This window comes from Balaenoptera musculus, chromosome 21, assembly GCF_009873245.2.
Source record: "Balaenoptera musculus isolate JJ_BM4_2016_0621 chromosome 21, mBalMus1.pri.v3, whole genome shotgun sequence".
In the NCBI taxonomy this organism is placed as follows: domain Eukaryota; kingdom Metazoa; phylum Chordata; class Mammalia; order Artiodactyla; family Balaenopteridae; genus Balaenoptera; species Balaenoptera musculus.
Genome location: NC_045805.1, coordinates 25,869,375 through 25,882,686, shown reverse-complemented (window position 1 = coordinate 25,882,686; position 13,312 = coordinate 25,869,375). Strand labels below are relative to the sequence as shown.

The 13,312-nt window shown below is 36.2% G+C and overlaps 1 protein-coding gene across 13 annotated transcripts in view; it reads right to left on the bottom strand.

The window, feature by feature from the left end:
- NRG1 (neuregulin 1) overlaps positions 1–13,312 on the bottom strand; it is a 215,107-nt gene that overhangs the window by 98,475 nt on the left and 103,320 nt on the right. The window lies entirely within an intron of this gene.

Sequence of the window (13,312 nt, the reverse complement as noted above, 5' to 3'; positions counted from 1 at the left end):
ATTAATTAATTTTTGGCTGTGTTGGGTCTTCGTTTCTGTGCCAGGGCTTTCTCTAGTTGCGGCGAGCGGGGGCCACTCTTCATCACGGTGCGCGGGCCTCTCACTATCGCAGCCTCTCTTGTTGCGGAGCATAGGCTCCAGACGCGCAGGCTCAGCAATTGTGGTTCACGGGCCCAGTTGTTCTGGGGCATGTGGGATCTTCCCAGACCAGGGCTCGAACCCGTGTCCCCTGCATTGGCAGGCGGATTCTCAACCACTGCACCACCAGGGAAGCCCACTGAATGAGTTTTAATTCAAATGAGAATGCACCTTTGAACAGAAAATATTAAATATTCTAATCACATTAAAATACGATACGCAACTTCTTGCTCAAGCTTTTTCTTTTAATACATTGTTTAAATCAATGGACGTATTTTCATTATACTTTTAAAATCCTGATTCTAAAAATTATTTGCTATTTTTACTAACTTAACAATCACTGCTTTAAATAAACAATTAAATAAGGAAATGTTTGTATTAACTGCCTACATCTACAGTCATGCTATGTTTGATACATCTCCAGTATCAATGGCTTGTTTTTGAACAGTGCTAGTAGAAATTATATTGCCTCTTTCCATTTACCAGCTTTGAAAAACTGAATAAATGTACCAACATGTTGACTGCCTCCTTAACCTTGAAATATTCCTTTCCCTGGAACATAGCGCATATACCACTAAAATTACATGGATGAAGGAGCTACAAATTCAGAATGTTATTATTAATAGGCTGTCGAAATCTGTCGAAATCTTACATTAACTATGGTACTTCAGAGCTCATATTTTGAACAAACTGAATGAACTAACTTGTGGACTTTAATGAATATTTAGCCTTATTTGAATATTCCATGAAAAGAGAGAAAAATATTAATAATGATTTTGGAGGAATAGTATTTCCTATGTGCTTTTTGTAATAACGGTACAATTACAAGCTGAGAATTCACACATAGCATCACTAACATAAAAGGATTTGTAAGGCTAGGTAGTATGCTGTGGCGATACTACACAGAGATTTATAGTAGAATGGGCTGACTATAAATCCAATACGTAATTCCATATGCAATTTCCACATCAAAATAAACCTCACTACACAAATTACTGGCACTTATTAAAGAGGATATATATCCCAAAAGAATTTTGATTAACCAGCAACAGTGAATAATGTCAATATAGGATAAAGTAAAAATGTCTTTCAGTTCTGTATTTTATCCATTTTAATCTTTATGGAATATCAAGGGAAGAACAATTAATATTATTTAACTGAGTGGCCCCTTCAGGAAGAAACAACGAATACTTCCTGGAGTTTGGAGCATAAGTCACTTCCTACCATAAATCTACTCACTCTGTAAATGTATAAATATGCAAAGACTTAGCAGGACACAATAAATACAAGATGAATAAATATATGACCTTGTCATTCAGAAACTCATTAATTTAACAACCTCTAAATCACTCATGCGTGCAAAATCATTTCCTTCCTTCCTTCCCCATATTCAATTAGTCCTGAAGAATTCTTTCTTCATAGTCTCTCTTATACTTATGGTTTTCTTCCCACTCTCTCTTGCACTATTTAGATCATCATCATCATCATTCTTATTATTATTTTAATGTCTGGACCATTAGTTTATTCTGTGCCATCAGTTTATTCCAGAAGACAATAACAGTACCCAGCTCGTGCTTTTTTGTGAAGATTGGATAATACATGTGAAACATGGAGCACACAGTGCGTGCTTCATAACCACTAGCTATCAACCAATCCCTTCATACCGATCAAACTGGCCTACTATGTGCCTACATGCCCATTTCACTCTTGACCTTCCTTTAATCTGAAATACACCTATACCCATCAGAATTGTATATATCTTTCAATGCCCACCTTGTTTCCTTTATCCCTAAATTGAACTAAGTACCCTCATTCAAGTATTTATTCACTGTTCCCTTCTTGAGGCAGCCTACTTTTTTTTTTTTAACATCTTTATTGGAGTATAATTGCTTTACAACGGTGTGTTAGTTTCTGCTTTATAACAAAGTGAATCAGCTATACATATACATATACCCCACATCTCTTCCCTCTTGCGTCTCCCTCCCGCCCACCCTCCCTATCCCACCCTTCTAGGTGGTCACAAAGCACGAGCTGATCTCCCTGTGCTATGCGGCTGCTTCCCACTAGCTATCTATTTTACATTTGGTAGTATGTATATGTCCATGCCACTCTCTCACTTCGTCCCAGCTTACCTTCCCCCTCCCGGGTTCCTCAAGTCCATTCTTTATGTCTGCGGCTTTATTCCTGCCCGAGGCAGCCTACTTTAATCATTCTATTTAAAATCACCATGCTTCTCCCAGATAACTTTGACCACCTTACACTGGCTATTTGCTCCATATAACTTGCCACCTTCTAAACTAGTACATGATTGACTTACTTATTACCCTTTTGTCTGTTTTCTTCCTTTAGAGGTGAACTCCTAGAACAAAGCCTACTGAGTCACTCAATAAAGAATATGGAAAAATGGAAAAAATGAAGTTTTTCCAACCCTAAAAATTTAACTGATTTATGTAAAGTAGCATAGCTTCTGGAAAAAAAGCACAGTGAGGCAGCATTCCCATTTTTTAGATCTGTCTCTGTTTCTTACTAACTATGAAAATATGTAAGCCAATCATTTCATATTTCTGTATCTTGGTTTCCTCAGGAGTAAAGTAAAATATTTTGATCAGCTTATCTGTAAGAGCTCTTACATCTTTAAAATGTCAATGGTTCTCCTGCAATCCTGTTTCCTAAAATTCAGATACTTCCAAATCACTGTTATCTCATCATGGACAGCTCCAATCATCACATTAATTTATTGACTACATCTGGATAATGAGTAGATTTCTGCCTTGCTAAAATGATAGAATTGGAAGCTTCTGCAATTGCTCTCCAACAACGAAGAGAATTTCATTGTCTTCTCGTGGACCTGCACACTATTTTATGGCAGAGTAAGAAGTCACAGCAGTAAATTTAAAGTATGCACCCATACGCTTGTCCACAGCAATGTGAAGATGGCATTTTGCCAGCGAGGAGGGCTTTCTCTCCCAACCCATCTAAACCATGTAGCTCTATTTCTGGCTGACAGGCGGAGTGATGATCATCCTTCTCAGCTCTCCTTCTAATTCCTGAGAACAACGCAGATAAGATGGTAACACACATCACACAGAGGAAAAGCCACATGAGCAAACCAAATGAAAATGGTAGTATATCCACGTCTTTGTCAATATGTCCCTTGGAATTCCTGTCCCTTTCTTCAAGCCCATTATAGCAATAGCAAGGTATCAAATTTAGAATTCAAGGAAATGCAGCTTAATTAAAAAAAAAAACTGCATAATGGTAGCTCACGATTACTTAATGCTTATGTACCAGGGACGACTCCAAATGCTTTATACACATTAATTTATTTGATCCTCATAACAACCTCAAGAGGGAGGTATAATTATTGCCACCACTTCACAGACGAGGAAATTAAGGCACAGATAGTTTATATAATTTTTCTTTGGGCTAAAAGAAAAGATTTGGTTTAAATCCGCTCCATGATGCCTTAAAGCTCTGAAATTCTAACTGCAATTATGTAATAACCCAGTACATTTAAAATATTTATCGGTCTGGGGTTAGAACTCCCAATATAACTCAGTATGTCCTAATGAGCTCAGTTTTCAAGAAAGTTATAACCTAACCCACTATGTCCTCAAGACATCACCGGACTCACCATTATGAAGATTCTATATTTGATAAATCTCATTAACAAGTAGCATAGATTATCAAAAGATTGTGATCCAAAATGGATAAAATTAAAGTTTCAAGGTGACAAAGCATCAGCTATTTAGAAAACTCAGCAATCTAGAACAACTAATTTCCAAGGATTTTGAGAGGCCAAAGACTTACTATATTGATCCCAGTGTTTTTATAAATAGTTTACTGATTAGTAAAACGTAGGTCATAGTCTACGTGTACCTGAGGTTCCAGAGTGCAGATGAACTATAATTAGAGGATCACAGGCATATGAAACTGAACTTCCTAGGCAGGGGTTAAGCTAGATATCTCCTTGCTGTCATTGAAGTAGAAAGATAAAAAGACTGAAGTAATTATTTTATATATATATATTTTTTCCCTATGTAAACCCAAGTCTTCACAGATGACATGACATTGTTTTTTCTCTTCTCTTTGAAAAATCCTAAGAGTTGTCTGATGGGAAAACTGTAAAAATCCAGCTTGTTCTAAGGATTATAGCAAGGAAAGATCAGAGCTGTAACACTCAACGCTGCCACTAATCACTCTTAAGATTTGCTTTGTAGGCAATACTTAGCATCATGCACCGATCAATGGTTACTGATTCCTTTTGCTCCCAGAAGAGCAAGCAATTATGACCCAGGAAGCTCCACCAAGGGATTACAAACAAATGCTAACAAGAGTTCAATTCCACTGTCTTTAGATCATTCCATTTATTTATGGAGATTTTATTGCATGACACCAACATATTTCATAAAACAAATACTTCCTGTTACTTAGCAAAGGAAGAGGCAACAATGAAAGTCATCGGGCTATTCGTGGTCAAGTCTGTGGTTCAGGTCTCATTCACTCTCCCTCCCCCACCCCAGCTAGGGAGAAACCACAGGTCTAGAGCATCTGCTCCATATCCTCTGATGCTCTGAGACCCTGGCTTCAGAGGAGGGTGGGAGGATTGAGGAAGACATGCAGCAAGATCACTAGAGAAGAAGGAATGGTGGGGAGAGTGAAGAGAAAAGTTAACTGTGGGATGGCAAGGACGTAAGAAATGAGGGGACGGAGAAGAGAGGAAAACTAGAGAAATAAAATTATATCAACATCGGACACCAACGTAGGTAGCAAAGTTAAGACTTGAAACTTCTGGTGTCATTTGTTTGCCTGTTAATTATGTTTCCTTTGTGGCCACCATCTTTGTCCTCCACGTTGCTCTCATCTTCCAATGCACATGAATATATGGACATTTGGTTTAATTTTAAATTATGAGTTTTTAATAAAATGAATTTGGAAGACACTTTTTTTAAAGTAGAGAATTACATGAGTATTAAATTCTGTACTAACTTTTGTTTAAAATAGAGCTCATAAATTTCCCCTTCTGCTGAGATAGCAGTACCTCAAGAAAGGCAATTCAAACACTCAAGTGCATATCACTGAAAGTTATAGGAAATCAAGTCTCGTCTTGTCACACTATATTCTTTTTTTTTTTTTTTTTTTTTAATTAATTAATTAATTTATTTTTTATTTTTTGGCTGTGTTGGGTCTTCGTTTCTGTGCGAGGGCTTTCTCTAGTTGTGGCAAGCGGGGGCCACTCTTCATCACGGTGCGGGGGCCACTCTTCATCACGGTGCGCGGGCCTCTCACTATCGCGGCCTCTCTTGTTGCGGAGCACAGGCTCCAGATGCGCAGGCTCAGTAATTGTGGCTCACGGGCCCAGTTGCTCCGCGGCATGTGGGATCTCCCCAGACCAGGGCTCGAACCCGTGTGCCTTGCATTGGCAGGCAGATTCTCAACCACTGCGCCACCAGGGAAGCCCGTCACACTATATTCTTGATGAAAAATTAAAAATGCTTTACCTTAGGAAGCTTTCCATTATAATTCATCTAATTTTATTGGGTCTATCAGCTTTTTTCCACTGCACTGTCAGAAAAGCCTATACCCCGGTAAAATCTGCCCTAGTGTGTTGTCAAATATTTTCCCCTTAGAAGTGGTGGCCTCATTGCTCCAATATTGATTCAGAGCCCAATTTCTGCAGCAAATCTATCATACTTGAATAAATAAGAATCAAGATGACCAAAGCATAAAAGTTTTCACATATTTCTAGTTCTACAGTAAAGAATAAATGAAAACACATATATTATTACTGATTACTATACATGTTTGTAGATATAGGGCTAGAGTTTTGTTTTTATTTTTGTTTTCAAACTTATTGATAAACAAGCCTTTCCTCTATACTTTGTGACTTTATTTACCCAATTTTAGTTAAGTAATTATTAAATCATTTCTCCTTTTATTTAGGATATTGTATGTATAAGCTAAACATACATATATTATTTGTAGAATTCATATATATATATTGTATTTTTAACCAAATTAAAATAACATCTATGTTTGATTTGGCTCGTGTAAAATTATTCTATGTAAATTATTATTTTTATGCATTTTGTGAAATTCTGAGAACAGCTTAATTCCTATCTTTTGGGGTCCAGAAATTCCAGTTTGGGACAACGTAAAACGTTAGGTGAACAGCATTTCCATTCAGATAAAGAAGGATTCACGATCTTTTTCGGCTCAGCTCTTTCCATGCACCTAAACTGTATGGATTCTTTTTTACTACCCTAACCTTCCCATAGAAGGTACTTTCATGACAAACACAATTTTAGTTACTACCTGTCTTTTTCTCTCTTACAAGTAACTCCTTATCATTCTCTCTGTAAGAAAGCCCCTCACACCGTGATTTTTGGACATTACCCAAAGAGTAATAATCTATGTATCCTAACCAATTTTTTATGGGGAAAAATCACTCTTTTTAATGATACTACGGTTTAGGAAATTAGTAAAGTTCTGTATCACTCTTAAGACATAACAAATTAATCCACTTGTTAAGACTGCCTACAATTTATTCCTAGGAATGTTAACATATGTGAATACTCTTTATATGAATGGTGCTAGAGAGAGGAAGAAGAAAGTTAATACTTCTTAAGCCCTGTTCTAATATCAGGAATTTTTTTCCACATAGAGTAACTTACGTAGCCCTTAACACAATCTCATGAATGTTTTAGGGATTAACATTCCCATTTGTTCTGATGTAAAAACTAAATCTCACGTGGTGAAGTGATTTGTTCAAGGTCATACAGCTTATAAATGGTAGAACTGGGATTTGATGTCAAGTTTCCAATACAATTTCCACTGCACCATGATGCTTCTTCAACTCTCATCTTCTAAGTTTTGCATAAGCTTTCGCAAACTCCCAAACTTACTCTCCAGATTTTGTTACAAAACTACTCCGTCAAGATCAAAGGAGGAAAAGAATAAAGTGAAGAAGGGTGTCAAAGTAGAATGAGAGAGAAAATTGGTACTGGTTTCATATTTACTATATTTTAGGTTTAGGACTTGGTGTTTTCCCATAACTCATTCAATCCCCCAAACAGCCTCAAGAGATGCATACTGCTATTCTCATGAATAAATGAGAAAACAGATTCAGAGGGATGATCTAACTTGCTCAAGGCTATGAAGAATGGCAGGTAAGATTAAAATTCCAGTCTGCCCCTCACAGACTTAAAGAACAAATTTATGGTTGCCAGGGGGAAAGGGGCAGGGGGGGTAGGGATAGATTGGGAGTTTGGGATTGACATGTACACACTGCTATATTTAAGAGAGATAACAAACAAGGATCTACTGTATAGCACAGGGAACTCTGCTCAATATTCTGTAATAACCTAAATGGGAAAAGAATTTGAAAAAGAAGAGATACATGTATATGTAAAACTGAATCACTTTGCTGTACACCTGAAACTAACACAACATTATTAATCAGCCCCATTCCAATATAAAATAAAAATTAAAAAAAATTCTGGTCTGCCCAACTGGAAAGCTAATGCCCTAGGGCAAGACAGAAATCAAAGCTGTAAGAGATATCAGCGGTAAACTACTCAGTAATCTGCTTGGAGCATGAATGTTCCTCAACAATGTCACTGATTAAATACTTCCATTAAGAAGAAACTAAATTCTTTCCAAATAAGTAGCGCACTTCAGTCGGGGGTAACCTTAATTGTTAAAAAATTCTCCCATATACTACGTTGTTGGGAAAGGGATGTCCAACCTCCACTCCAGAAGGGCGTCCTACGCTGATCAAAATCAGAGGGGTAAAACTCTCTTCTCTAAAGAAGACATCTATAGTGGAGTGATGAAAGTTTTACTAGTTAGGATTTAAATAATAACAGGAGATCACAATCATTTAAATTAAGGCAATACATACTATTTGAACATAAAGGCTAAAAACAACTTGGAAAAGAAAAGCAGGGTATAGAGAAGAAAAGGATTATTTCAGTTTTTAGTCTCAGCACTGACACTAAGTAGCTGTAGTGTCCTTGGGCAAGTCACTTCACTTTTCCAGATCTGAGTTTCCTCCCTCAGGAAGTCACTCAGATAATCTCTCCAAATGTTCAACATATAAAATTGTATGATTACAGAATATCAATTATTCAGAAATAACCTTTGAATGCATATACACACACACACAACAGTGGGTTCAATTCACTGCAGTAAAGATGGCAACAAGGTTTGAGATGATGAAGATCGATCTTATTTCACTCGTACTCGCGTGAACGATATATGAACCCAAGTTTCTTTTCAATTTGAGAACTAGATAACTTAATGACAGATTCTAGCCTTTCTCTGGACAATGAAACTAAAAATCCTCAGGATTATGTTAATGCCCTTGTTCTGTAAGCCATAACAATACACAGAAAGTATGATTGAAAAAAAATATTTACAGCTATCAACTTGCTAGAATCTGAAAGTAATCTTACAATCTTTACATGGCAGAATTATGGATCTATTTTCCATTTTAAGAGAGTGTTCCTAAACAGATATTATCTTCCCAACCACTTCAATGGTTTGGTTAAATAGTGTCATAGAGGCCAAACAGGAATCAGCCAAAGTCACCCAGCTTGTTGGTAGCAGAGATGGGATGGGTGTCGCTTTAAGATAAAGGACATTGTTGAGTAAGTGTTCAGTATTCCACAGATAGAGAAGAGGAATACTATGGGAGGAACAGGAATGGCAGTCAAAATGTGAATAAAATGAAGGTAAGGGGAAGAAACACTGAATTCAGAGAGTATTTATGTAGGAAAGTAAAGAAATAACTCGAGTTGTGCAAATCGATTCTTAAAATCCACTAGAACAAAAGCTCTATGAGGGCAAGGACTTTCACTGGTTTTTATTGTGATATAACCAATCTAGAACAGTGCCTGGCATACAGTAGGTATTTGATATGTATTCGCTGAATAAAGAAAAAGAGTAAACAATAAAAGAAAACTGAAACATGGACATAACAACAATAATAAAAATGCAAACACGAGCATAAAAGCAGGCATGGTATAGTTTATGGTTGATAGAAAGTTCAATAGATTTGGTGAACAAGAGTTCTAGTTCTAGTTCTCAGGGGCTTCTAGCTCAACATTAGATAAGTCATAACTTTTTTATGCCTTTCTCAATCTACAAATTATCTCTTCCTTCATGTTTTAAAAGGATACGATGAGGTATTATTAAAAGGGAAGGAAGACAGAACAGAGGTGTGTGGCCTGGGACAGAATGACTTTCTGGGAATGCAGAAATGCTGATATGTATATTTATATGTTTATATAATGGAAAAGAAGGAGAGATAATGAAAAGGGACGAAAGTTTGAATCGATGGTACCAGTGACAAACCAGTGTATTGTTTACCGGATGGAGACATTTTTTGGTATGTGTTTTTGTAATATGTGTAAATACTGTTTGGTACTAAAATGCAATGAAGTTCTATAGGAAAGAAAAGGCAGGTGAAGATGCGTTGATATCTTAGAATGCAATGGAATTTTGACATATAAAGCCACCAAGGCATAATTAGGAAAATAAGAAAGAGTCAAGGTATAATTGGGAGGGTGGGAAGGGAGCGGAAGGAATAAGGAGAAATAATCAAAGTGGGATATTCAGGAAAGAGGTGAGCTGTATAGCCATCTGCTGCCTGTCAAGAAAGAGATCAGCCTAGAAAACCTAAACTGTTTTCAAAAGCAAGCAGAACATTGTATGTGTGATGAAATAAAAAAGAAAAAGGCCATAACTGCAGAAAACTTAGTGAGAGAAAAAGAAAAAAATCAGAAGAAAATTTAATTTTAATTTTTTAAGTGAACCATACACACGTGACCAGTGGTCACACTTGAAGTACTTCCCTTAACTACCAGGCAGATGCCACTTAAACTACCAGAGTTAGTCTTCAGCTCTAACTCTCAAGAACAGGGGAAAAATGATAAAAGAAAACTGTTTAGGATTAAATTCTGGGAGATAGGACATTACTCTGTTTTCTACTATTTTGGATTTCCCTAAACCTTTCAGAGTCTTTTGAATTTTAGTAAAAGACTTAATTTTACTAAATCGTTCAGAGTCTGGCTTTCCTCATCAGTAAATTTATAAAATTATTTGTTTCAAATTGAGGAGCTTTCAGCTTTTTCCAGTTTATAACATCTTAGGCTCTCAATAAATATGGTTAAAGCAGAGAAAAGTTATTTGGAATCACCATTCTGAAATACTATAAGTACAATTGCAAAGGCGTAGAAACATCTACTGGACTTAAAATGAATGCCACTTTTCAATGGAAGGGAAGAAATCCTATGGTATATTCAATTAATCGCGTTGAATTTTGCATATGGCAGTACTTCATCTTGTCACTCTGGTAACAATGGTTTGCCATGAAACCCAACAGTACAAAGATTTAAGACAAAGCAAAACAAATTTGGCCTAAGATGAAAATATTAATACATTCTAATAACCAAGAGTCTGTTGTCAAGCAGGTTGTCCCATCCAAAAATACATTTTCTTTCAAGATGGTACCCTAGTTTCCTGGTTACAATTCAACTAATCAGTTCTTTTTATAGTCATCTAAGTTTGCAATCTCCCAGAGTCAGATCTTTCCATATAAACAGAGGGTAAGAAAAATCTTAAAGCCCAGGCAAAGAAAACAAATGAATGGTTCCAGTATTAAGTGATTTGATGAAAACTAAAAACTTAACTAGTCACATGGCAATATAATGATCATAGTGGGAAACCACTAACCACACAGAAAAATTTTAGAATTACATACACATATTTTAATTTTTTCATATTTTATATATAGTCTATATATTAAATTATAGCCCTGTATTAGATTTCTTAATGTCTACATGTATGCATAGATTAATATGGTGAGAACATGCAGTTACATTGCCTTATGAAAGACATACCCATTTTCGAATGGCTGACATAGTCTATACCTCTAGGCAATTTAAAAGGTGATATTTTGCCTTTTATTATAATAAAGACAAAGAGTGTCTGGATTTTAGAAGAGTCACTGAGGGAGAGGGTAATTCTAGTATTTATGGAATAAAACCCTAATGTGCTAATAGGTAGATTGGTTTGGGAAATAACACAGCAGACACAATTACTAGGATTGTCTCTCTTCCACTCTTGCAGGCTCCAGGATAAAGAAGAATCAATTAGCCCTCAACAGACTATGACCTTGAAGGCTACAGCTCTGTGCATAATACGCTAAATATGCTGAGCCAGATAGAAACGGAGAATCAAGTCCTGAGACCACGGAAGAGCATGGTTCAGATATGACAATGCCTTTTTAAAAAAATATAAGCCGTGACAGCTTCGTGCATGTCAAAACCACGCAGGATGATGAAAGAAAAGACCCGGTTCTTCTGTGACTAAGCGACAGTTTCTCAATGGAAGAGCAAAAAGTGAAACAGATTGCAAAATGACAACCTAATTCCAAGCTTTTTTTTTTTTTTTTTTTTTTTTTTGCTTTCCTTTCGTTAATGGTTACAAGCTTCTTAACCAACAAAAGCAACCACTTATGAGTGTTTGAAAACAAAGCTCCCTGGACCAAATCCCTTTCCAAAATAAAAGGAATACAGATGCACAATTTTTAGGATATTCGTGTTTTTGTTGTTTTCAGGCACTAGTTCAAAAAATTAACCCAGAGTGTTCCACACAGCAAACCCTATAGGCAGTAAAGTGTTAACCAACTGTCTAGCCCTAACTTTTCAGGAGAAAACTACTTCCCAGACAGCTTTTGGAGGCTTATCTCCAACGCACTGAGAATGCTGCAGCTGTGCATCTGGCCAGAACCGGCCACTGTGATGCTTTTAGGCAGCAGTAAATCTTTTCCACTCAATAGAAATGCCAGAAAAATCAATGTCCTGTCTTGGAAAAAAGAAAAGAAACTGCATGGAATGTATAATCTATTAAAACACTTAGCAGAAGAATTTACCTTAAAAAAGAATTTCTCAGAACATCACAACATACTTTTTAACATGGTCCTAGATCAGGAAACTGTGCTGGAGGTTTCTTTGTTTGCTTGTTTTCCTCTGATGACAAAATTACAGGATTTAGTTGAAGAGTTTTTCATAGGGTCCTCTTTCTTTTTCTGGACAGCTAAACCTATTCAGGCACATTTTAATTAAAGACTTAAGTTGAAAATGATAAAGACAAAGAAGTAACCTTGCCTTCATGGTGAATTGTGCTTCTCTTTGCAAGATCTGTACTTGCTTTTTATAGCCTGTCATTTCATCTGGGTATTATTTCCCGGTCACTTTGCCAGGTGGGAAGAGGCGGTGAATACAGTGATGGCTGTCAGACCTTTAATGACACTTCAGGGATTTGATAAAGATACAAAGCAGTGTCTGCAGAAAGGAGGTTCTTCCCTAACTACACCTGAAAAACAAGCCTGTTTTTTTCTTTAAATCTTTGCCACTGAAACTCGTGTGTATGAAATGAGCTTGAATCACAAGCACAAATCAAGTTTTTCTGCATTTCTAGAACACATGGCTCTCCTTCATACTGAATATATCTGAAAAAAGATGTTTGTATTCTTCATTACCATCTAGAGGGAACCAAAAGGGGTATTTCATCACTGAATCTTTACCCTCAACTCTCCTTTAACTCTAAGAGATTTTGCACACGTTATTCAGAACCAAATTCTCCGATCCTTTACTTTTTTCTAAGTAAATAGTCTCAATGGTGAAAAGTGATAGAAGATAGAGAAACAAAAATAAATTAGAAACATTAAAAAAAAAAGCTATAGAAAACTCCTCTTCTATAATGACGTTTAGAACAATCTGACTAGTCATGGTTTCATCCTTGACAACTTTTCCATTTTAAAGCATTGCAATGACCCAGAACAAACAGCAGTATATTGCTCTGTATTGTTTTAAGAGCGTGGCCTCTCTTTACTCAGGTGATGGACAAAAATGACACATCTAAAAAAAAAAAAACGATGTACCTTACTAATGGATCTTGTACTTTTTAATGACTGTCAAGGAAGCTACTTAAACATTTGATTACAGAAAACAAAACTAATTGGACAAACGATAATGGAAAAGAATATGAAAAAGAATATATATATATGTATATGTATAACCGAGTCACTTAGTTGTACAGAAGAAATTAACACAACACCGTAAATCAACTATACTTCAATAAAGTTTAAAAAACCTAATTTGGGAAA